Source organism: Myodes glareolus, chromosome X (genome assembly GCF_982192425.1).
Source record: "Myodes glareolus chromosome X, mMyoGla1.1, whole genome shotgun sequence".
Classification (NCBI taxonomy): Eukaryota; Metazoa; Chordata; class Mammalia; order Rodentia; family Cricetidae; genus Myodes; species Myodes glareolus.
The window spans coordinates 127,558,396-127,582,970 of NC_142053.1; the positions used below are offsets into that span (position 1 = coordinate 127,558,396).

Sequence of the window (24,575 nt, forward strand, 5' to 3'; positions counted from 1 at the left end):
TACTTTGGTTACCCTACCTTATGTAGAGACATTAGGCTGCGGACCCTCTAGCTGCTCTCTCCTCTAACCCAGGCCACACTTGCCATAGCCTTTCTCCCAGTACAGCTACAGAGAGTGGCTGTGACCTTCCAGCTCTGATGGGACAATTTCCCTCCCCCAGACAGCTGCAAACTAAGCAGAAAAGCAAGGCCTCTGTGGATTCTTTCCTGGTGCCCATTTCCCCAATAATGCCCAGGCTCAAAGTGGCCTTGAATGAAAGCCCTATAAAGCCCTACTTATCAGGTGCCTTGCTTATTGTTATAACTTACGGCATGCATGTTAGGTCATATGGCACAAAATATTCTCTCCCCAACCCCGAACCAACAGGAGGAAGGCCATCTCACAGATGCAAGCTTTGCTTTGCCTTTGGCACTATGGTGCCTTGTCTTGGATAGGTCTCAACAAACCATCACCTCTAAGATTTCAAGAACGTGCTGAGCAGACGGCTCCCCTTTTGGAAAGCACGGAGAGCTGGAAAGGTGAGTCCTCCTCTTGTCCATGCATCCCGCTGTTTCTTTCACTTCAGAAGCTCCTGGATGCTTCGAAGCACATACTCAGTCTTAGCCATGTGACTTTTTAGTAGACAAGAATGAGAACTCTGGAATCCTAATTTTAGGGTGAGTTTAAGAGTTCTAACGCTGCAATAAAGTAATATAACCTACGATGCCAGTAGAAATTTCATATAGACAAAAGCCTGATATGCTATTTGGTAAAGTTATGTCATTCAAAAAATTCATTCACGCGAAAGTGAATACAAGGACTCAAATGTTCCCAGCGGTTAGTTTTCAGCGACTCTCCATGTAGTCCAAATGCTTCTAGGTGGTTCAGGTCAGACACAGGTCACACCATGTAATAAGATGGCAGCAATGGCTTAGCTTTATCTTTTTTTTTTTTTCCACTCATTTAGTTCAGGTTTGAGACAAGGCTCTGGCTGGCTTAGAACTTGCCGTGTAGATCAAGCTGGCCTCAAATTCCTGAAATCCATCTGCCTCTGTGCTGGTGTTAAAGGCATATGCCACCACACTCAGTTAAGAAATTAGTGGAATTTTTGTTTACAAATAATCTCTTAAGGCTTGCTTTAGTAGCTCACACCACTGCAGACCTACCTATGCTTAGATATGTTGTTTCTGGGCGTGTGACTCTCCTAAGGAAGGACAGATTTACTCATTTTCTCACCTCCTTTTAATTGCATTTTCCTTTCCTATCTGGGACAGTCAGTAGAGGAGACTCAAGAGAGCATGTAGGCCAGAGGATTTCATACAGATGACATAAAACCACACCTCCCATTCTAAAGGGAACAGGAGACAGTTTCTTCTGGAGCCATTCTGGGTGACCTTGGCCCTGTAGCACAAATTTAGTTACCCCAATCCCATGTTCCAACATGGAAGCACTTACAGAGGGTTTTTTTTTTTTTATGGTCTTACAAAACAAAGAAAGTCAGAAATCAAGGTAAGTTTAAAATATATTGATGGGCACACCAGAAAGGAGTGTATAAGAGAGGCCTATTCTGTAGGGCTAAGATACTATCTGATGACATTCTTAGCTCTGGGATTGGCAGAAGGCAGTGCTCTGCTAACTTAATAGCTTCTAAGAGGTTTTTATTTATTATTGTAAGATACTAGTTCTTAGTTAATAGCTTCTAAGAGGTTTTTATTTATTATTACAGAATACTAGTGCCAAATTAGTAGCTTCTAAGAGATTTTTATTCATTATCACGAGGCGTTTTATTCAGATACAGAGTGGGGCAAGGAAGCCTAAAACTAGCCTCTGACCCTGCAAAATTCTAATCTCTTCATAATAGTGAAATTCTACTTGTTCCACAAGTCTCTGCAGACAAACACAACTAGACATAGCTTCTGTTTATGAATTTTCACCATGATACTCTTTGTTTAAATAAAAGAAACTTTGGAGAAAAATGTGCAGTTCAAGCCGAGTTACTAGGCCCGACACAGGGATCTCTGCTGTCTGGATGCTACTCCATCTGGCTTCTAGCATTACAGTTTAAGAAACAGCCTGCCCAGAGAACAAAGGGATTCCAGGGAAATAACAAAGGCTGCAATAGCTATGAGCCCTGACCTCAAGATTGGCGGCTCCATTACAAAACCCTATGAGGAGTAAACACTAATAAACTGCACATCCAAATAAAAGTCCTGATGCTAAATCAACTGTCAGGAAGAATTCGTTGCGACTGCCAAACTTGATGCTACACGGCCTGTAATCCCAGCAGCCTAGAGGTGGAGGCATGAGGATCAGGAGTTCCGATTTGGCTTTGGTGAAATTGCAAATTCGGGACGAGCTTAGATTATAGGAGACCCTGGCTCAAGCACACACAAAACATACAAAAAGGAAAGAAAAAGAAAAAAAATCAGATTATTTGTGTACAATATTGTTCAAAATATTCAAAATATACCTTCCTTTGGTAAATGATGTGTTTTTTTTCCCCCCAGTGTTTTTAGGGTACAGGTAAAACCATCCCAAAAGACTTCATGATCACAGGGGTAAGGAATTTGAGGAAGACAGTTATTCAAGGCTGGACTGAGTAAGAGGAGCACGTCTGGAGACGTGGCTCTAGGCTTGAACATTGGACGACCCGGGCTATCTGGCGGCTCCAGCTCTATGCCTTGGCCTATAGGTAAAGAACGCGGAAGCAACATCCAGGAAACCATTAGGGAGACTGGCAGCGACCTCATTGCCATCACTGCGCAAGCACAGAATCAACCAATCCTAGACCACACCCGGCAGCTTCCTTCCGGTGGGGAAGGGACCGCTGATGTATCGCTAGGGCAAGGATGGGCGTACAGGGTTTCTTCGCGGAGAGGGTTCGCCGCGCTCTCCTAGGCAAGTACGAGTGAATTCGGCGGTCTTTGCCATTCCGCTTGTGTTCCCCAGCTTCATTTCTACAGCTGTTCACCGAAAAGCAGCCGAAAATGTTTCCGTCCTGTATGGTGAGTCTCAGTTTCTTTGACCGCTAGATGGCAGTGTTCACGCGCTATTATAACCCTTACAGCTCTACCCCACCCTTTGTGCTTAAAAAAAAAAAGGTTTTCTAAATTATGCTTCCTCCACTAGGTTCTTTTTTGCTTGCCAATGGATGAATCTTTGCTATTCGAGTAAGCGCCTTTGGGCAGCCTAGAAACCCCAGCTATTTGTATTTTGGCTTCTCCTAAAATCATTCTTCCCTTTAACTTGCCATTGGATTTAAGGATTTTTATAAACATCCTTGTTCTTTTATTTAACTGATTACAGAGGGTAGTAGGAAAAACAATTCTTCCCCACCATCACCCAGTGCTCACTATTTATAGTTTATAATACCTGATTCAGGATTTTTTTTTTTAACCATTTTTACGGGTCTATCTTAAACAAGCAGAGATAAGTATTTGCGTTATTGCTTTTAACAACTTAAAAAAATACGAAATCACATTGAACCCCCACCCCCCACCCCATATGTAATTACTGTGTGTTACTGAATGATTTGATAAAGACTCAGGCTGGAGAGATGGCTCAGCAGTTAAGAGCTAGTAGAAGACCCTTTCTAGCACCCACTGTGGCTCCCGGGGTTCAGTTGCCTCTGGTGTCCCTGAGCACCTGCACCTGCGCATGCGCGCGTGCACACACACATAATTAAAAAGTGATAAAAATGGATCTTAAAATGACAAAAAGACTGGAGCATTATTTTACAAATGAGACCAAATCATCTAATAAGCAAGTTTCCCCTTATGGCAGTGTCACACTTCATAAAGTTTTGTACCTAAGGGTTATACCATGGTTTGCTTTCTGCTTGCTCACCATTATATTTCAGGTCATCATCAGAGCAGTGGCTACCTGTGTGTTCTCAACATTGGTATCTGTTGAGCAAATGACCAAGTGCCTGATTTCGTCAGGGTACCATTCTCTGTACATACAACATGACTGAGTAAGAGCAGGCCTGGTAAGAGCAGGTAGTTCAGGCCTGGTGGTTCAGGCCTGTAATCTAGCTACTGGGAAGACTGAGGTAGGACGGGTTGCAACTCAAGGTCTGTCTGTGCTACAGAATGAGTTGAAGGCCACCTAGGACTGTTTAGTGAGACTTTGTCTTGAAATTTAAAAAAAAAAAAATGGGAGAGCCAGAGATATTGCTCCATTGTAGGCAACTTGCCTAGCATGTCTATCATCTTTGTATTAATACTTTGTATTAATATTGTAATATTAATATTACACATTAATATTTATTATTATTGTTGTACTGGGAATTGAACCTAAGACCTCATACATGCTAGGCAAATCCTCTACCGCTAATCTATAACCCAAGCCCTAAATTAAAAGTAGTTATATCATTGATTTTAATAGTTGCAGGTACAGAAATTAGCTACTGTGTCTCATCTGCATTGCAAATTCTTCTTCCTTTTTTTTTTGAAAATGAACATGTCAGTTTATTTGTATAGTCAGTTTATTAGCATGCTTTTTCCACACGAGGTAAGGTTAACTTAAAAAAATACAGACTGTTTCACACATTTGGGCGTGATCCTTGGGCACAGAGACCATCTCCAGGTGTATGTTACTCCCGTTTTGGAATCTGTGCTTCCAAAGTGAACCCTGCACTGCAAACCCTTGACTTTCGTTTTTAACTGTTCAGTTACGTTTGTCATTTGCAGATGGATAATTTTCTTTTTCTGTCACCAAATGTATTGATCTTTGCCCCAGTGTGAGGATGAATCCAGTGCTTCGACTTTGCAAGCAGAGTTCTGCGGATCGTTTAGAGCTCACTTAGTCCGTTTTCAGGGCTGTAGGCTTTGCTGGAGAGCTGAATGCATCCCCTCTGATTACCTCTCTTGTCATCTCTTTTTAACTTTATCCATCTTTGGAGTTTCTGCTCACCCTGCCTAAACTCCCCACTGCCAGGAAAACTCATAGTAACTGTATAGGAATGCCCACCCTTAAGTACTTGTCGACTTTTGAGAGCATGTCCCAATAGGTGTTCTTAAATAATTGCCTTACTTTCATCCCCTTTCTCTTCTCAGAAGTATCAGACCTGTTCAATTCTGGTTCAGTAAGTTGCCCAAGCATGCACATTGTTTTCAGCCCTATGCTAGCAGAGGTGGCCACTGTGAAAATAGGCTTCTTCCTCAGACTAGATGGAAGGGCCGAAGTGGCTGGTGGAGAGGCCTGTGGGGGAAGAGTGGGGGATGCTTTCCCTAGGAAAGGGTGAGCTGAGAGGATATGCAGCTGAAGAGTGGTGACTTCCCTAGTTGGGGTCCTTCTGCCATTCCCCAGAGCTTCAGGGCTCTACCTGCTTTCTGCCCTTTGACAATGTGACTTCATTGCTTCCTCAAAAGAGAACCCTGACTGAAAGCAACTTAAGGAAGAAGAGATTTATATGGCTTACAAGTTGAGGTTACAGTTCATTATTATAGGGAAGTCTAGACAGAAAGGTAAAGTATCACATCCACAGTTCAATCCAGAGTGGATAAACATTGGTCCTTGCTTGCTTGCTCTGGCTAGGGAATGGCGCTGCTCACAGTGGGCTGGGTCTTCCCATGCCATTCAACAGTCAAGACATTTTCCTATAGACATGCTCACAAACCAACCTGATCTAGGGACTCCCTCACTGGGAGTCTCTTCCCAGGTGGTTGATTGATTGTAGGCTGTGGCAAGTTAGCAGTTAAAACCAACTATCACAGTACTATAAACTGAGTTTAAAGTTTTACATTTTTAGGAAAATATTTATATGCCTTGGTGTTTGACCTGCATGTCTTTGTGTAGGAGTCGGATCCACTGGAACTAAAGTTACAGACATACTGGAGTGAGCTGCCATGTGGGTGCTGGGAATTGAACTGGGGTCCTCTGGAAGAGAAGCCAATGCTTTTAACTGCTAAGCCATCTCTCCAGCCCCCGAGTTTAAAGTTTGAATTTTCTTGTTTGTTACTAATATATATAAGCAGTTGAGTATTCTGCATTGGCCTCATACTATTCAACTTGTTAAATTCGCTTAAGTTCTAGTATTTTCTTCTTTGATTTTTAAAAATTTATTTTATATACATTGGTGTTTTCCCTGCATGTGCATCTGTGTGAGGATGCCTGATTTTCCAGAGCTTGATTCACAGCCAGCTGTGAGCTGCCATGTGGGTGCTGGGGATTGAATCCCGGTTCTCTTGAAGAGTGCTCTTTCGAAATTACAGTCCTGCTTCAGCAGTGGAGTTTGCAGTCTCACCATTGCCCTTGTGCGCTCCAGCTGAATAGACTAAGTAGAAGTCCATTCTTCTTTTTTCCCATTGATATTGGACAAGTTGAACAACTTAACCCCAAACTAAGATTTCAGACAATACAGAGCGCACAAGGTCTTGAACACCACCACCATGAAAAAGAAAAGTTCAGCCATGTGGCCTAATGGCCTTGTATCCTGAAATTTGAAGGCTTTGATTCCTCAAAGGAAGTGCTCAGTCTTAGCCATGTGATTTTATCATTTATAAGACCATCAATTCTGGAATCACGTATTGATTGTTTGCAGCCCCTTGATTGAAGTTCCTTGTGTCTTCAAAATGGAAACCAAGGGTTGTCAGTTTTTAAAATGAGTGGGTTTTATTGTGATATTTTATGCTACTTTGTGTTGACCCTTGGCCCACTCCCCTTCACCATCCCTTCCTCCTTCAGCAGGTCTGTCTTCACCATAGAGCCTTTCTGCTCTCAAGAAAGGTTCTGTAATAAACAACCAAACCTACTAGTCAGTAAGTGTAGGAGGTGTGGTGGACTGTTTAGTAAGGTTTTGGGATGAAAATCTCACCGATTTGAAATAAAAGAAGTCAAGTTTCTATAGTTTTTCAGTGCTGCTTCCAGGCAGGAAGAAAGAATGAAAGGCCCCTGCAGCGGGGGAGAAACTGCCTGTTAAGGTCAGCTTCCTTTGAGACAGACAGCTTCAGTCCTGATTTGTAGTACCAGATCTCCCCCTGCAGGCCGCTCAGTTCAGTCTTTTTTTTTTGTAAACGAAGGGAAAACTGACTTAGGGAAAGCCAGACAGATGGGATGGAAAGGAAGCTCTCTTGGGTCCAAAACCTGCCTTTCAGAAAACAGTGTCTGCCTGTGATAGTGCTTAAAATGAAAGCTTGTTCCGGTACAGCATGCCCCCACCCCCGTTATGTGGGAATAGAGGTAAATAATTCAGAACGACTGTTTTTCCAGGAGCTCGTGTCAATTCCTGACTGGAACAGAAAGGCGAAGGCTTTCCTGCTGCCTAGGGCGCGATGAAGGGAAGGGCGGGTATACCAAGAGAAGCCAGAAGGCTGGAGAGGAGCAGTCTCCAGTGGCCGCCTGCTGTGTCCTTGGCTCTGCAGTGGGTACAGTGAGGACTGAGAAAGACAGTGCTCCTGCAGAGGAAAGGGTTCTGAGGCTGGCTTGAGTGGGAGGAGCGTCCAAAGGACAGGTCTTCGAAGGCGGGTGGGGGCAGCTGTTCACAACATTGGGAAGGTATGTCTTGGCGAACCCCAAGAGGGAGAGTTGAGGAGACCTCACTGGCTATCTCCGCACAGGCTCAGAGTCCGCTAATTCTTGGATAGTGACTGCTGAATTTTAGAGAGGTGAATCAAGAACTTTCTGTTTCTTTGGTTCCGAAGACCGCAGCAGAGAAGGCTTGCGCGGTGGGGTTCATTTTGGGGGTCCACCTGGCAAAATAAGAGTTCTTTTTTGTAAAGGTCTCGGTCGTTCCGCCATTTCCTCGTCACGTTATTTCCAGCCGGAAGCCAGTTTAAAGAAAGCATTTCTCCCGAAGCCTGCGAGTCGTTTCTCTGGCCGTTAGGTGGCAGTTTTGCTTTAGGAAGCAATCGTGCGCATAGCTTCACCCGCCCTTTGTGTTTGAAAAAAAAGTTGGATTTTTTTTTTTTTTGCCTGCTGGGATTATGGGATTGATTTGCTGCATTCTGTAGGTTCCCTCACAACAATTCCGGGTCTGTGAATTTGGAATGCTTTGATTTTTTAAGTTACTATTTCTCCTGTGGGGCATCCTAGGAACCCAGGCTTCTTAGTGTTTATTCTCATCTGAAATGTCTGGTCATTGTCTCTCTTATTGGTCCGGGACTTATGGACCTTTGTGGATACATTTTTGCAATAAAGACTAAATTTAATTTTGGTCTAGAAATTTGTGTAATGAGAACAATTCACACCACAGTCTTATCAGTCTGTGGTCATCATTACTTATTTTTTTTATGATAACTATCTTGTAGGTTTTCTCCTCCATAAAGGTACATTTTAAACATCCTGCAATCCATTTCTGCCTTGGTACTTTTGACATCCTTTTACATACATACATGTCAACTCCAAAAAACACAGCTCTCCATCTTAAAGGAAATAAGAAATGTTTGTTTCAGAGCCATTTTGAGTGACCATGGTCAAGGAACACATACTTAGGATACCCAAAATTCCATGTTCCAGAGTGGAAGCAGTTTCATGGAGTTTTAGAGTTTTAGAGAATAAAGAAAGTCACGAATCAAGGCAAAGTTAAAATATGTTGACAGATGCATCAAAGAGGTTGGTATGCTGAGGTGAGGGGAATTTCTTATGGCCCAGGATGCCTTCTGACCTTTGGGTTGGTGGAAGCTGGTACTCCGCTAAGTTAATAGATTCCAGAAAGTTTTTGTTAGAACAAGATATCTAACATAGAGGTGGGCAAGGAAGGGCTGTTTCTCCTTAGGGCTAGAACTAGCTGAAGAGAAGGCAATTAGGCTCTGGACCGGCAACATCTGGCACAGTTCTCTATCTCTGAGTCTCTGTAAACACAGCTCCTTTTCAGTTTCTTTCCTCTGTACACATATATACTCATTGCAGTAACCCTCATTTACATGTTGTAAGCTAGGCCTCAGTAATGAAACCACCAGTAGACTGCTCCATGCTTAGTGGGGGAGGGTTATTTTAGGTCAGAGAGACTAGCCAAAGTCATCTGGGGGAATCTGCCATGGCTTCCTCTCCTGCTGAGAGATATGAGCAGACTGACAATTGCCAGGGCTATGGGAGCAGAGAAGATAGCAAGGCCGGTGGGTGAGTCCTGCCAGTCATAAGGGGTTATGTTGTTGGGAGCACAGCAGCTTAGCTGACACAGCTTGGGGACTTGCTTGGGGCTCCGGTGTATTGAGGCTTGTTTGAGTTAATAGAGAACTAGATGCCCTTTGCAGAGGTTGGGAAGTCATGGGAGCAGAAAAGTAATGTTTTTTCTGGTAATCAGAAAGCCAGTTGACATGGTTTCTGAAGAATGCTGAGTGTTGGCTGAGTCAGAGTCCAGCCTGTGCTGAGTCCAGACTGTCATTTTGGGGATTGAGACCTGACACATGTATTAACCAGTCTCATATGTAACATGAATCACCTTGATCATTTAAAAAGTTATGAACATTTTTCTACATAAAACATTGTTTCAGCCAGGCGTGGTGTTGCACACATTTAATCAAAACACTCCGGAGGCAGAGGCAGGAGGATCTCAGTGAGTCAAGGCCAGCCTGGTCTACAGAGTGAGTTCCAGGACAACCAAGGCTGTTTATTACAAAGAGAAACCCTGTCTCAGAAAACCAACCAGCCAACCAACCAAGCAAACAACCCCCCCCCCAAAAAAAACTATTGTTCCTATTCTATTAGTTTGCTTTTTTTTTGCTCGCCTTTGTTTTCTTAGCATACTAAAATGTGCCCAGAAGTGTGCTCTCAGTATGTAGATCTTGTTCAATATGTATATAAATGATAGTTTCTTCAGAGTAACTTTTAGAAGACTACATTTTAAAGATTTATTTTTAATTGTGTGTATGCGTGAGTACATGTGTATGTTTGTGTATGTGCAAATGAATGCAGGTGTCCACAGAGGTAAGAGGCATCTGATACTTTGGGGCTGTTGTGAGCCACAAAATATGGGTGCTAGGAACTGAACTCAGGGCCTCTGTAAGAACGTTAATTGCTCTTAACTGCTAATCTGTAATGCCAGCTTTTTATTTGGTAATTTAGTTTATAAAGATAACATTTCATAGTACTCTCTAGCATTTGAATGTTTACCTAACATGACTTTTCTTTCCACTTAACACTTTATTCTAAGCCATGAAGTTGTTATTATAATTAAAATAAATCTTTTGTGGCTAGAGAGATGACTCAGTGTTTAAGAGCATTTGTTGCTCTTGTAGAGGATCCAGGTTCAAGTTCTAGTACCTACACAGTGGCTCGTGACCATCCATAACTCTAATTTCAGGGGATCTAATTCCCTTGCCTTCTTCTGCCTTCCACGGGCACCAGGCACACACATGGTACATAGATATACATTCAGGCAAAATGTTCATACACATACTAGTAAATCTTTTAATTTTAAAAGTAAAATTTTTCACTTAAGAATTAGCCATAGGAAAGCATGTTGCAAAGCCATATACAGTGTAGAGTGTGAGAGATCAGGGGCATTGGTGAACATTCTTGTTGTCCTTGCCATGTCCTGAGACTCTTGGTGGTTAGCTTCACATCTGTATGGCATGTTTACTACAAATAGAATTCATTATTAAATGGTATTAGTACCTGCTTCAGGCAGTGATGCCTTACATAGTAGCCTAACAGGCTCTTACTGTATGCCTTGCCAATGTTCCATACATGTTGTTATTATTTCTCATATTTGTTAAAGTGTGGAATAGATACTTCTTAGAAAATTGAGACTATGATAAAATGTATCTTTAAAAAATATAGTCAGTCAATGGTGGCACACACCTTTAATCTCAGTACTCAGGAGCCAGAGGCAGATGGATCTCTGTGAGTTGGAGACCAGCCTGGTCTACAGAGTGAGTTCCCGGACATCTAGAGCTATACAGAGAAATCCTGTCTGAAAAACCAAAACAGAATGAGGGAATGGGATGCTCAAGAAAGGGGAAGGACAGTGAGGGAGAGAAAGAAGAGAGATCTTGATTGAGGGAGCCACTAAAGGGCTATTGAGAATCATAGCACTAGGGACATTCCCAGGAATCCACAAGGATGACCCTAGCTAAGACTCTAAGCAGCAGTGGAGAGAACACCTAAACTGGCCTTCCTCTGTAATCAGATTGATGACTACCTTAATTGTCATCATAGAACCTTCAACCAGCAACTGATGGAAGCAGATACAGAGATCTACAGTGAATCACTGGGCTGAACGACCTGAGACCAGTCGAAGAGAGGGAGGAGCAATAATATGAGCAAAGGGGTCAAGACCATGATGGTGATACCCACAGAAACAGCTGACCTGAGCTACTGAGAGCTCACTGACTCTGGACTGACAGTGGGGGAACCTGCATAGAACCAAACTAGGCCCACTGAATGTGGGGGTCAGTTGTGAGGCTTGGGCAGTCTGTGGAGCCCCTGGCAACAGGACCAGGATTTATTCCTAGTGCATGAACTGGTGTCTAGGAGCACATTCTTTTTGGAGGGATACCTTGCTCAGCCAAGATATAAGGGGGAGGACCTTGGTCATGCCTTGAACTGAAATGTCAGACTTTGTTGACTCCCTATAGGAAGCCTTACCCTTTCTGAGGAGTGGATGTGGGGGTGGGGTGGGAGAAGGAGGGGGAAGCAGAAGAAGGGGAGGGAGTGGGAATGGGGGTACCTATGTAAAACGAGAAAAGATTGTATTAAAAATTCTTAATAAAAAATTAAAAAATGAAGGGGGGGCTCATGGAGCCTAGGCTAGCTGCAGATGCGAATGATCTGATCTTCCTGTCTCCATGTCTTAAGTGCTTGGCTACAGCTATGAACTTCCATACTCAGTTTATATGTGGTTTAGAATCAAGCCTAGAGCTTTGTGTGTGCCAGGCAAGCATCCTCCCAACTCAGCTCAGTGATCCTCAGTCCCAAATACACTATTTAAATGTCACAGCTCATGTATGTTATCTATATTGAGCTTCCCATTTCTGCGTTCTAATCAAAAAAGAATAGTGTTATTTGTAGGGCAATCCCTGAAAGAAATGTGAATCAGGAAAGCACATTCATATGTTTCTCAAAGATGTCCTTTCTATAAAAGGTACAGTATTTTGTGTGGATAGGTTTTTATATTCTTGAACTGTTTACAATATATTTCTTGAAACAGACTTATTTTATTAAAAACCTAGACTCTTTATACTTTGGGCATATACCAAAGGAAAGTTGATACCCAATATATGAAAATTCTTGTATTTTATGCCCTCACTAGCACTTACTAATTTTAAAATATCATATTAGATAATTAATAGCTGCAGGTATATAAATGAATCCCAGTCCCTTGTCAGACTTCAGCAAGTTGTTGTCAGGAATCATGGCAGCTGCAGCAGGGCCTCAATGGCAGTGTGGGTCCTGAGTGTCTGGATGCAGCCCAGTGTCCGAGTGTCCTGCAGCACATAATGGTGCCAAGCAGGCTGGCTCTGTGCATCCTAAGCTTGGTCCTGCTTATCAGGTACCCCTTTCCATTGGGGTGGGGAAAGCAGGACCACAGGTTCTCACTCCGACTCCTCTGTGGGGGCATTAGCAGCTACAATGTCATCAGGACTGGTGCCCTTCTGCTGAACGCATTGAACCAGATGTTCTGGAAGCCATCTCGCTTGATCTTCATCCTGTGAAAAAACACAGACACGCCATCGACCCCATATTAATACAGGATTGGGTCCTTTCCATAATCCAGTGCAAGGGTCTCTCCACTTTGCTTTAGCAAAGGTTGCCTTGGTGCAAAATCTGTCCTCAGCAGATTGCTCATGAACATCCATATTCAAGAAGTTTAGTGTAAAAAGTATATGACTCAAGGCATTGTGTGGCGTTTTTTAATTTTCTTGTTTTTATCCTTTTATATTATTTTCAAGAAGCCATGGGCATGCTCCACAATTCATTTTCACGCTTAACAATATATGCAGCTCTTCCATTGGAAGAATCATCTGTAAAATTTAGCATAACATTCTTTAAGGGATCTTTTGCTACAACATTAGGAAAAATAAAGGAATATAGTTGTGAGAATTGCAGCAATGATCATCTGGGAAAAGATTATTAATCTGACCTTGAAATTGAGCAAATGCCATTACCCAAGAATCACTATTTTAAAATAACCAATCAATAATCTGTTGCTTAGTATAAGGAACATTGTTCATAGCCAGTTATCTGCTAAAAATACCTCCTAGATTCCATACTGCTCTTCTGTGCTAAGCATGCTAGTGCTCCAGTAAGGGTTAAAAACCTTAACTGGTGACATGGAATGGTACAGCCATGAAAGCGGACTGGTTTGTCATAAAACTGCTGTAGGAATAAGTTTTGTAGGTAATATACAAGCTGGCCAAAGCTGATCATAATTAACATAATATGCTTGGTGTTTCTGTATAGAATACTCTACCTGCTTGAGTACCTGTCTGGCAGCTTCTGTAAGCTTTCTTCTGGAATTTGGGTCACTCACTGCTCCCTTTAAAAATTTTACTTAATAGCTCAAGGTCTTCCATAAGAGTATTATAATTAAGGTTTTAGCCCTTTTGTGTCTTACTAAAAATTTGTAAACTACCTTTCTAATCCAAGTTGCAAGTCTGCTTAGCTGACAGAAAAATGGAAGAAAAAAATGTACTCAACAAAATGGTGCTGGCATAACTGGACATCAACATACACAAGAATGAAAACAGATCCATAGCCATTGCTATGCACAAAACTGAAGTCCAAATGGATCAAAGACCTCAAAAATAAACTAACCATACTGAGCCTGATAGAAGAGAAAGTGAAAAGTACACTTGAACACATTGGTATTTCCCATATACCAGCCCAGTGGCACAGACACTGAGAGAAACAATTAATAAATGGGACCTCCTATAACTTAGATGCAAAGGACACAGTCAACAAGACAAAACGGCAGCCTACAGAATGGGAAAAGATCTTCATGAACTCCATACTGGACAGAGGACTGATTTCCAAAATATACAAAGAACTTAAGAAACTAGACATCAAAAGGACAAATAATCCAATAAAAAAATGGGGTACAGACCCAAACAGAGAACTCTCAACAAATGAACCCAAAAATGACTGAAAGACACTCAAGAAATGCTCAACATCCATAGCCCTCAGAGAAATTCAAATCGAAATAACTCTGAGATTCCGTCTTACACCTGTATGAATGGCCAAGATCAGAAACACTGCTGACAACTTATGCAGATACAAAAACATTGGAGTAACCACCTGTGTCTTATCGGATCACCATGAAGTAAAGCTAGAATTTAACAAAAATACTACCCCCAGAAAGCCTACAAACTCATGGAAACTGAACAGTCAACTACTGAAGCACCACTGGGTCAAGGAAGAAATAAAGAAATTAAAGCCTTCCTTGAATTCAACGAAAATGAAGACACAACATACTCAAACCTATGGGACACTATGAAAGCAGTGCTAAGAGGAAAGTTCATAGCAATAGGTGCCCAAATAAAGAAAACGGAGAAAGCACACATGGGAGACTTAACAGCACACTTCAAAGCTCTAGGAAAAAAAAAAAAGAAGAAGATGACTCACCCAGGAGGAATAGACGACTGGAAATAATGCTGGTGCTGGGATGGATGCCAGGGGCTAGGGTGATGCTCCCAACTTAACATCACATTCCTGACTCTTTTTGGATATAGCGGTGGAGGAAGTTGGGGTGATAAGTATGACCAACATTTTAGGCTCTCTTTGGAAAAAAGGGGCTTAGACTCAAGTCTGACTACTTCTTGTGGGCATGGGACGACATGGGAGAGAGGAGAGGGGAGAGCTGAAAGCTCAGCAAAAGGTGTGGATGGAGTGGCATCTGGTTTGCTGTAGTTCTCAGCTGCTTTCTAAGGAGATGCGAAGTCAGGTGGCTAGGAGAAAAAAAATCTTGTTATTTTTGGCTCTATGAAATGGGGTTAGCCATGGGATGAGACACAATAGCAGATAAAACCAGATTTTAGTTGGCAGGTGTCCTTGATTCAGAAGAGTTGGCAGGTGTCCTTGAAGTTCCAGGTGAAGTCCCAGGAGCTGGTGCTTTTGATGTTGTCCTGGGAGCACTTTGTAGGTTGGTCTTGGCTTAGGTAGCAGGAGTGACCTGTAAAGTATGCTTGAAACTGGCTGGGGTTAGTGTAGCAGTAATACAAAGGAATTGGGAACTTTGGATTTTACCAGACCTGATTTTTTAAAAAAGATTTATTTAATTATTATGTATACAACATTCTGCCTCCATGTATGCCCGCACGCCAGGAGGGCACCAGATCTTATTGTAGATGGTTGTGAGCCACCATGTGGTTGCTGGGAATTGAACTCAGGACCTCTGGAAGAGCAGCCAGTGCTCTTAATCACTGAGCCATCTCCTCAGCTCCCTACCAGACCTGATTTTGATGTAGCAATAGAACTTTTTTAGGAACCTGTAAGAGAACTGGACCAGATTTTATAGAAAAGGCTATTGCTTTAGGTTAAAAGGCATGAATATTTTAGAAGGCAATTAAAGACAATTGGGAACTCTGAACCTCTGAAGATTGAAATCTGTTAATCCTGTTAAAGAACAGTACCTATAGACAGATATGGGAGGAATAAACGAGCCAAAAATGTGACAGCTTTTTGCTATGCCAGCAATCCTAAATCCTCTCCTTAGTCCTTGGAGAACACCAGTTTTATTTTTATTTTTTTAAATTTTATACATAATTCCATTCAAAATTTCCACTTTCTCCCCTCCTCCCCCTTCCCTCCTGTTCCCCCACTCCCCCTCCCTCCCTCCCCCTCCAGTCCTAAGAGAGGGCAGGGTCCTGCCCAGTGGGAAGTCCGAGGCCCTCCTCCCTCCATCCAGGCTTAAGAAGGTGTACATCCAAATAGACTAGGATCCCAAAAGGCCAGTACATGCAGTAGAGACAAATCCCAGTGCCATTATCATTGGTTTCTCAGTCAGCCACATTCAGACGGTCCAGATTGATCCCATGCTCGTTCAGTCCCAGTCCAGCTGGATTTGGTGAGCTCCCATTAGATCAGGAACACTGTCTCAGTGGGTGGACCAATACCTTGTGGTCCTGACTTCCTTGCTCATATTCTCCCTCCTCTGCTCTTCAACTGGACCTTGGGAGCTCAATCCTGTGCTCCAATGTGGGTCTTTGTCTCTATCTCCATCCCTTGCTGGACGAAGGTTCTATGGTGATATTCAAGAGAGTCTGATTATGGGACAAGGCCAGTTCAGGCACCCTGTCCTCCACTGCTCAGGGTCCTAGTTGGGGACATCCCCATGGATACCTGGGAACCCCTCTAGAACCAAGCCTCTTGCCAACCCCAAAATGGCTTCCTTAATTAAGATATCTTCTTCCCTGCTCCCATATCCATCCTTTCTCCCTCACAACCATCCCACTCCCCCAAGCTCTCCCCAACCCTCCCCTTCTCCCTTCTCTCTAATCCTCTCCCCTTCCCCCTACCTCACCTCCATGCTCCCAACTTTTGCCTGGCTATCTTGTCTCTTTCCAATTTCCAGGAGGATCTATGGATTCTAATCATAAACAAAGGACATTGAGCCTATAGTTTGCAGATTCTGGCTATTACAAATAATGCTGCTATGAACATAGTTGAACAAATGTTTTTGTAGTATAATTGAGCATCTTTTGGGTATATTCCCAAGAGTGGTATTGCTGGATGCTGAGGGAGGTTGACTCCCAATTTTCTGAAAAACTGCCCCACTGATTTCTAAAGTGGTTGCACAAGTTTGCATTCTCACCAGCAATGGATGAGTGTTCTCCTTACTCCACATCCTCTCCAGTATAGGCTATCATTGGTGTTTTTGATTTTAGCCATTCTGACAGGTGTAAGATGGTATCTCAAAGTTGTTTTGATTTGCATTTCTCTGATAGCTAAGAAAGTTGAACATGTCCTTAAGTATCTTTTGGTCATTTGAAATTCTTCTGTTGAGAATGCTCTGTTTAGTTCAGTGTCCCATTTTTTAATTGGATTATTTAGAATTTTAATGTCTAGTTTTTGAGTTCTGTATATATGTTGGAGATCAGACCTTTGTCTGTTGTGGGGTTGGTGAAGATCTTCTCCCATCTTTTTTTTTTGAGGTTAAATGTTTATTAGTTGAGTTATGGAGGGAAGGCAAAAGGGGAGACGTGGGGGTGGGGGGAGAGAGAGGAGGAGAGAGAGAGAGAAAGAGAAGAGGTGAGAGAGAGAGAGAGAGAGAGAGAAGAAGAAGGAGAAGGAGAAGGAGAAGGAGAAGGAGAAGGAGAAGGAGGAGAAGAAGAGGAGCGAGGAGCACGGGGCCAAAGGAAACAGAGAGAGAATCTAGATGGTGAGAGGAGGGGAGGGGCCGCAGGGAGTGGGCGTGGCTTGTCTCTTAAAGTGACTAACAATCATAACATTCCCAGCTCTTTTTTTATAATGAAAAGCGGGAGATTAGAAACCACAGTTTGGTGGAATTGGGGTGGTGGATTCTCAAGACTGATTCCGGCTTATTTGTGGGTATCGTCTTGCGGGGGGGAATGGAGAAGACTGGGTGCTGGCCACATCCCAGCATAGCTGGTCTCTTTGCTCCTGTCCGGTGTTTGTGGCATGGAAATATCTGGTGTCTCTTATACCTGTTTAAGGTATTGGCAGAACAAAGAACAAAGTTAAATTAAGGAAAAAAAAATTTTAGGACCAGGGATTTTAGGGGGATGTATCTGAACTGTTTAAGGTGGATCTTTTAATTTGGCTCCCTGGAACTCATGAGAATTCCTTGGGTTTGTGAAAACAGAAGTTTTAGACACATAATGACTGTGACATATTTTTGTACAATGAAAAGTAGTTTTTAAGACTTTGGAAGGCAGCATAAGAGAGAAATTTGATTTGAAGTTTGTTTGGTGAGTTTTTTTTTTTTCCTGGCAAAACCTCTCAGCTATCAAAACTGTATCAGAGATCTTTGAGAAGGATAAGATTTTACTTGAGTTACTGATTAAAAAATGTCAGAGAACTTACTTGGTTGGCACCCAGAGCTACTCTTTTTGGGTCCTCCCTTGTTGCTGAAGGTCGCATTTGCCTTTTGCTGTTTGATGCAGGGCCTGCCAGGCTCCAGCAGATCCTGTGGCCTAAGAAATCTGTAGGAAGACAGGCCTACCTTGACCTGAGCAGCTAGGCTGTTGATTCCAGTGATTCTGTCCACGTCAGGAGATCTTTAGTGTAGATGAAAGGCAGTTTTTCCCAATGGTCAGTGCTTGGCAGTTGAAGCAAACTGTGAATGGATGTTGCTGTGTGCCCATTTGTCTTCTGTCTTCTTTGGAGGAAGCAGAGTGCTGCTGCTAGGAGCCAACCTGTCTCTTTTTGTTATGAAAAGTTTTTTAATAATTAAATATTTAAATATCACATTCCCCAGATGTTTGAGCAGTTGAGGGCTGTTTATTAGGTATAACTGCAGTATAGAATCTGTCTGGAAGGTTGGGTCTGAGCTTTACTGTATTGGCTCTTAACAGATAAGATTTACACTCGTAAAAAGGCAGAAAGAAGAAAAAACTGCTTGCAATATAATGTTAATGATGGAACTGACAATTGTAGAGATCAGCTTAATATATTTTAAATGAGGGTTGGATTAAATATATGGCATTTTTGTAAGAGACTTAAAAGTACATATCAGTTTAAAATATGAGACTTATTGATTTTGTAGTCTGAAATGAGATGTAATGAACATTATTACACACAGAAAGAGTAAACAGGAATTGGGCAAAGTGGATGCTCTTGGTGGACCCTACCAAAGGCATGCCACTGTGCAAAACACATGTAACAGAGTCAACAAGAGGAATTTAGTGAAAACTGGAGGACAAGGCAGTGTATACTTAAGTAAAAATGGGAGAGCTTTGTCACCTGACATGGCTCTTAGCCAAGATGGTAGTGAAGTCACCTGAATGCAGTCAAAATGGCGGCAGCCACGTGTTGTATGAAAAAAGCCACAATTTTTTGAGATGTAAGGATTTTTAAGCTTAATAAGAGGGACCTAAAGGCATGATCTGCCCTGTAGCTGAGCCACCATGCCACACCACAAGCTGCAGAGGGGAGTAAAAGGCTGGAATTTAAAAGCTGCACCATGTCATGGCTGGAATTGAAAAAGCCGGCTGGAATTTAAAAAAAGCCGGGAGCCGCCATGGGTAGTTGCTATCCACAGCCAAATTCATGAAAACCCACGAAACAGCAGCATCTCAAGGCCTATAAGGGAACGTCTTCCCGCATAGGTGGGGTGCAAATCTGTGCGAACACCCAGGACTTGTGGACGAGCGTCCTCTGGCCTAGGTGGATCTGGTCGGGTGACTCAGAAACCAGAGAGGCCTGGAGCCGCTCTGAGTGGCATTTTATGACGAAGGAAGAAAAAAGAAAAGAGATGAAATGAAAAAAAAGATGAAGGCCTAAGGGGCCCTGGGCCCTCAGTCACGGGTGGGTTGGCTACAGGCCATCCCAAACACAAGCCTGACTAAGGGAAGCAACTGTAGTACAATGGGGGAGACTCACCTATTGAAGCCAGGAAGCTGGTGGGAGTGGAAAAAAAAAAGCCCTGGTTCCGAATCCTGACCCTGAGAAAGGAGTTCTGAGTAACACAGCACCAATGTTATGATTTTTTAAAAATGCTGCAAGATCTCCAGCGACAGTAGGCAGCAGAAATACTGTAGTTCCCCAAATGGTGGTAACAGGCCATGAAGTGGCAGACAGCTGGCCCTGGGTACAGCCAGTCCCAGGCAGAGATGGCTGCCGATCCCTGAGCAGTGGCTGGTCCCAGGCAGGGAGACACATGGGGGGCGGGCAGGAGACAGAAACATGGATAGACACAACATGTAGAATGAGGTTAAATGTTTATTAGTTGAGTTATGGAGGGGAAGGCAAAAGGGGAGAAGCGGGGTTGAGGGGGGAGAAGTAGAGAGAGAGAGAAAGAGAAGAGGAGAGAGAGAGAGAGAGACAGAGACAGAGAGAGACAGAGAGAAGAAGGGGAGTGTGGGGCCAAAGGAAACAGAGATCTTCTCCCATTTATTCGGTTGCCTTTTTGTCTTACTAACTTTTTTTTTTTTGCTTTACAGAAGCTCCTCAGATTCACAAGGTCCCATTTATTCAATGTTGCTCTTATTGTCTGTGCTACTGGGGTTCTACTTAGGAAGTGGTCTTCTGTGCCCATGTGTTGCAGACTACTTTCCACTTTCTCTTCTATCAGATCCAAAGTGGTCAGATTAATGTTGAGGTCTTTAATCCATTTGAACTTGAGTTTTGTGCATGGTGATAGATATGGATCTATTTTCATTCTTCTACAGGTTGACATCCAGTTATGCCAACACCATTTGTTAAAGATGCTTTCTTTCTTCCATTGTATAATTTTAGCTCCTTTGTCGAAAATCAGGTGTTCACAGGTTTGTGGATTAATCTCCGGGTCTTTGATTCGATTCCATTTGTCGATGTCTCTGTTTTTATGCCAATGAAAAACCAAGCTGTTTTCATTACTGTAGCTCTATAATAGAGTTTGATATCAGGCATGGTAATGCCTCCAGGAGTTCCTTTATTATATAGATTTGTTTTGGCTATCCTGGGTGTTTTGTTTTTTCATATAAACTTGATTATTCTCTCAAGGTCTGTGAAGAATTTTGATGGGGATTGCATTGAATTCTGCCTTTGGTAGAATTGCCATTTTAACTATGTTGATCCTCCCTACATGGGAGATCTTTCCATTTTCTGGTATCCTCTTCAGTTTTTTTCTTCAAAGACTTTAAGTTCTTGTCAAATAGGTCTTTCACTTCCTGGGTTAGTGTTACCCCAAGATACTTTGTGCTGTTTGTGGCTAGGTGATGTTTCTCTGATTTTCCTCTCAGCTTCTTTATCCTTTGTGTATAGGAGGTCTACTGATTTTTTTTTTGAGTTGATCTTGTATCCTGCCACATCACTGAAGGTATTTATCAGCTGTAGGAGTTCTTTGGTACAGTTTTGGGGGTCACTTATGTACACTATTATATCATCTGCAAATAGCAAAAGTTTGATATCTTCCTTTCCAATTTGAATTCACTTGATCTCCTTATGTTGTCTTATTGTTAGTGATAGAAATTCAAGCGCTATGTTGAAGAGATATGGAGAGAGTGGACAGCCTTATCATCTTCCTGATTTTAGTGTAATGGCTTTGAGGTCTCTCCATTTAATTTGATGTTAGCTCTCGGCTGGCTGTATATTGCTTTTATTATATTTAGATATGATCCTTGTATCCCTAATCTCTACGAAACCTTTATCATAAAGGGGTGTTGAATTTTTTCAAATGCTTTTTTGGCATTTAATGAAATGATCATATTTTTTTTTTCAGTTTGTTTATATGATGGATTACATTGATGGATTTTCATATGTTGAGCCAGCTCTGATTTTCTGGGATGATGCCTACTTGGTCATAATGGATGATTTTTTTTTTGATGTGTTCTTGGATTCGGTTTGCCAGTATTTTATTGAGAATTTTTGCATCCATGTTCATGAGTGAGATTAGTCTGTAATTCTCTTTCTTGGTTGAGCTACAACCAAGAAACTTTGTGCGGTTTTGTTATCAGGGTAACTGTAGCTTCATTAAGAGTTTGTCAATGACCCTCTGTTTCTATTATGTGGAACACATTGATGAGTGTAGGTATTAGCTCTTCTTGGAAGTTCTGGTAGAATTCTGCACTAAAACCATCCAGCCCTGTCCCTTTTTTGGTTGGGAGGTCTTTGATGACAGCTTCTATTTCCTCACAATTTACAGGTCTATTTAAATTGCTCACCTGGTCTTGATTTAATTTTGGTTTACAGTATCTATCTAAAAATGGTCCATCTGTTTTACATTTCAAATTTTGTGGAGTACAGGCTTTTGTACTAAGACCTAATGATTCTCTGAATTTCCTCAGTGTCTCTTGTTATGTCCTTCTTTTCATTTCTGATTTTGTCAATTTGGGTGTTCTCTCTCTGTCTTTTGATTAGTTTGGAAAGGGGTTTGTCATTTTTGTTGATTGAAGTACCAGCTCTTTGTTTCATTGATTCTTTGAATTGTTTTCAGTGTTTCTATTTTGTTGATTTCAGCCCTCAGTTTGATTATTTCCAGTCTTCTATTCGAGTCTGCTTCTTCTTTTTCTAGAGCTTTCAGTTGTACTGTTAAGTCTCTAATGTGAGCTTTCTCCATTTTCTTTATGTGGGCACTTAGTGCTATGAACTTCCCTCTTAGCACTACTTTCATAGTGTCCCATAGGTTTGGGTATGTTGTGTCTTCATTTTCGTTGAATTCAAGGAAGATTTTAATTTCTTCATTTCTTCCTTGACCCAGTGGTGCTTCAGTAGTTGATTGTTCAGTTTCCATGAGTTTGTAGGCTTTCTGGGGGTAGTATTTTTGTTAAATTCTAGCTTTACTTCACGGTGATCCGATAAGACACAGGTGGTTACTCCAATGTTCTTGTATCTGTGGATGGCTGCTTTGTTACCGAGTATGTGATCAATTTTCAAGAAGGTTCCATGTGGTGCGGAGAAGAAAGTATGTTCTTTCCTGTTTGGGTGGAGTGTTCTATAGATGTCTTTTAAGTCCATTTGATTCATTGCACTTTTTAGTTCTCTTATTTCTCTCTTAAGTTTCTGTCTGGTTGACCTGTCCAATGGTGAGAGAGGAGTGTTGAAGTCTCCTACTATTAGTGTGTGGGTTTTGATGTGTGCTTTGAGTTCTAGTAATGTTTCTTTTACATATGTGGGTGCTTTTATATTAGGGGCGTAGATATTCAGGATTGAGACTTCATTGTGATGAATTGTTCCTGTTATGAGTATAAAGTGTCCTCCTCCATCTCTTCTGTTTGATTTTAGTTTGAAATCAATTTTTTTTGTTAGATATTAGGATAGCCACACCTGCTTGTTTCTTAGGTCCATTTGATTGGAAAACCTTTTTTCAACCCTTTACTCTGAGGTAATGTCTGTCTTTGAGGTTGAGGTGTGTTTCTTGTAAACAGCAGAATGCTGGATTCTGTTTTCGTATCCATTCTCTTAACCTGTGCCTTTTTATAGGTGAATTGAGTCCATTGATTTTAAGTGATATTAATGGCCAGTGGTTGTTAACTCTTGTTATTTTTGGTGGTAGTATTTGTGTGTTTCTTTTCTTTGAGCTGTCTTGGTGGAGGGTTATTAGATGTCTTTGCTATTGTGAGTGTTGTTGGCTTCCTTGGTTTGAGGTTTTCGAAACCTTTGCTGGGTATAGTAGTCTGGACTTGCATCCATTGCCTCTTATTGTCTGCAGCACGTCTATCCAAGACCTTTTGGCTTTCATGGTTTCCATTGAGAAGTCAGGTGTAATTTTGATAGGTTTACCTTTATATATTACTTGACCTTTTTCTTTGCAGCTCTTAAAATTCTTTGTTTTGTATGTTTTGTGTTTTGATTATTATATGGCGAGGGGATTTTTTTTTTGTTTGATCTGGTCTATTTGGTGTTCTGTAAGCTTCTTGTACCTTTATAGGAATATCCTTCTTTAGTTTGGGAAGTATTCTTCTATCATTTTGTTGAATATATTTTCTGGACCTTTGAGCTGGAATTCTTCTCCTTCCTTTATGATTCTTAGGTTTGGTCTTTTCATGGTGTCCCAGATTTCCCGGATGTTTTGTGTTATGAATTTGTTTCATTTGATGTTTTCTTTGATCAATGCATCTATTTCCTCTATAGTATCTTCAGGGCCTGAGATTCTTTCTTCTATCTCTTGTATTCTGTTGGCTATACTTGTCTCTGTAGTTCCTGTCAGTTTACCCAGGCTTTCCATATCCAGCCATCCCTTGGTTTGTGTTTTCTTCATTACCTCTATGTTGGTCTTTAAGTCTTGAACTGTTTCCTTTACCTGTTTGATTGCTTTTTCTTTGTTTTCTTGGGTATCTTTGAGGGATTTGTTAATTTCTTCTAAGTTTGTTTGTCTTCTATTCCATTTCTTTAAGGGATATTTTCACTTCCTGTTTAAAGGTCTCCATCATTTTCATAAGGGTATGTTTAAAGTCCTTTTCTTCTACTTCTTCAGGGTTAGGATGCTCACGTCTTCGTGTTGCATGTTCGCTGGATTTTGGAGTTACCATGTTTCTTTTCAGGATGTTGGAGGAATTCTTGCACTGGCCCTACCCATCTCTTCCTTCAAATGTGGCCAGCAGAGCCTTAGCGTTTTGGTCCAATCTTTGCTGTGGCTGACTGAGTACTTGGGAGTTTTTCTTGGTCTGCCTTTTCATAGGTCCCCTCAGCACTGGAGTAGGCTGTGTTTGAGGATTCCAAGGACCTCACAGCCGAAAGCAGGCTGGGGGTCAGGGTGGGTTAGCGGAAATCCCAGCAGTGGGGACAGTCCTTAGAAAAGCTAAGGAGTTATGGAGTTATGTTCTGGTCTACTGGTAAGGTCATGGAGAGTGGGGTGTCCTGCTGTCCAGGCTTGTGGGCAGTGAGTCACCTCTCAGATCCCCTCAGCATCGATGTAGGCTATCTTGCAGGGTTCCAAGGACCCCGCAGACAAAAGGGCGGGCTTGGGGGCAGGGTGAGATGAGGTAAAGAAAGTCAGTGGCAGGAACACACCTTGCTGGATGGCTAGAAAAGCTTAGAGAATTGGGGGGCAGTCTGGAATCTGTTCCCCTGGGAAGGTCCCAGAGAGTGGGACTTCCAGCTGTCTGGCTGTGTGG

General features: G+C 42.1%; 1 protein-coding gene across 3 annotated transcripts in view; it reads left to right on the plus strand.

The window, feature by feature from the left end:
* The first annotated feature begins 392 nt into the window (after nucleotides 1-392).
* The window catches only part of Vcf2 (VCP nuclear cofactor family member 2), a 63,282-nt gene continuing 39,099 nt past the window's right edge, over nucleotides 393-24,575 (plus strand). The window contains exons 1-2 of one of the 3 annotated variants that reach the window (XR_015737026.1): nucleotides 393-518; nucleotides 2,487-2,984. The gene's annotated coding sequence lies outside the window, so the exon portion shown is untranslated. Of the gene's footprint in view, nucleotides 519-2,486; nucleotides 2,985-24,575 lie in introns of those variants that run through there. The other 2 variants (XR_015737025.1, XM_048441583.3) reach the window with 2 other exon arrangements.